General features: G+C 45.9%; 1 non-coding gene across 1 annotated transcript; it reads left to right on the top strand.

Annotated features, from left to right (window-relative positions):
- The first annotated feature begins 1,311 nt into the window (after positions 1-1,311).
- On the top strand, positions 1,312-1,416 carry LOC125996949 (small nucleolar RNA U13). The gene has a single exon (XR_007491600.1). It is a non-coding gene; the product is annotated as a small nucleolar RNA U13 (small nucleolar RNA).
- Positions 1,417-1,674: the final 258 nt, after the last annotated feature.

The raw sequence follows: 1,674 nt of genomic DNA, 5'->3' as shown, positions 1-1,674 counted from the left end.
GTTGTTTTTCCTTCCTAATATCTCTAAACCTAACTTCTATATTTGTTCATTTTCACTAAACTATAATTGTGTGGAAAAAATAATATTATTAGTACCTATTGCTTTTCTTTGTCTGTATGTTGGTTTAGAGTTTGTTTTGTTTGTTTATTTTTTTTATTTTTTATTGTGGTAGAATATTTCATAGTAATATTTACAGTGCATAGTGACTAGAGTATGTCTTGTTTTATGTAGTTTGAAAAATATAGTACTTTTTTGTTTTGTTTGTTTTGTTTTTGGTTCACACCCAGCAATGCTCAGGGGCTACTCCTGACTCTATGCTCAGAAATAGCTCCTGGCAGGCTCAGGGATGCTGGGATTCGAACCTCCGTCCTTCAGCATGCAAGGCAAACGCTCTACCTCCATACTATTTCTCTGGCCCCTAAAAATATAGTCCTTTTATGGTTATAAAAAAAAGTAGGGCCCGGAGAGATAGCACAGCGGCGTTTGCCTTGCAAGCAGCCGATCCAGGACCAGAGGTGGTTGGTTTGAATCCCGGTGTCCCATATGGTCCCCCGTGCCTGCCAGGAGCTATTTCTGAGCAGACAGCCAGGAGTAACCCCTGAGCAACGCCGGGTGTGGCCCAAAAAAAAAAAACAAAAAAAAAAAAAAAAACAAACAAAAAAAAAAAGTAACTGAATGCCATCTTGGGTGGCCTGCTGTGGGTTCCAGGTGGTCTCTATTAGGGGTCCCCAGGCTTCCCCCCTCCCAACTCTAGGGGTAGGAGCAGAGAGAGGGGCCGGGCAGATAGCTGGCTTCCAGTGCCTTGATCCTGGAGGACAGCTCTTTCCAGGTATGGGATTAAGGGACACCCCATTCCGGAGGCCTTTCCCTAGCTTGGGGGGGGGGGCTGGGTGGCTTGGCAGGCCCCCCCACCCGTTCCCCTATTTCTCTCCTGGACTCTAGGTGGGGCCTGAGTGCCACCTCGGGTGGCCTGCTGTGGGTTCCAGGTGGGCTCTATTTCTCCCCTTTATTCCAGGTCTTCCTTGGTTGTCGGCCCAGGTGGACTCTATCGTGGTGCTCAGTCTTTCCGCCATTGTCTCCCTCCACTAAGTGGGGGGCTTGGGGTGGAGGGCAGGCCGATGCAGCACTGGTGTATGTCTCGACATTCACTGGTATTTTTTTCTCATTGGTCTCCATTTTAAAAACCACGCTAGCGCCCCCGTGCGTACCATATATATTCAAAATAAAAAGTTAAAAAAAAAGTGGGCAGACGGGTTAAAGTGTTAAAATCTTGAAAAAAAAAAAAAGTAACTTAACAGTAGAGGACATCAGATCGTTTTCCTGCTTCATAGGCATGATGATCAGGTTTTCACAGGCCTGAGTGAGATGTGCCTTCCTTCAACTTTGTTACAACGTCGGCACATGACCCTTCTGACATGGAAAAAAAAAAAAGCAGAGGCAGTCGAGCCATAGCCATTAGTACAGTAGGCAGGGCACTTTGCCTTGCATAAAACTAACCTGGATTTGATCCTTTACACTCTATATGATCTCTGATCCAGCCATCCCTGAGTGTAGAGTCAGGTAAGTCCTGAGCATAGCTATGTGTAGTCCTCAAAAAACAAAATAAACAAGGGCTGGAGCACAGGGGATAAGAAATTTGCTTTGCATGCAGCTGACCCAGGACGGTTCTGGGTT

This window comes from Suncus etruscus, chromosome 18, assembly GCF_024139225.1.
Source record: "Suncus etruscus isolate mSunEtr1 chromosome 18, mSunEtr1.pri.cur, whole genome shotgun sequence".
Lineage (NCBI taxonomy): Eukaryota > Metazoa > Chordata > Mammalia > Eulipotyphla > Soricidae > Suncus > Suncus etruscus.
The sequence above is the reverse complement of the archived record's forward strand: the minus strand, read 5'-3'. Positions and strand labels throughout refer to the sequence as shown.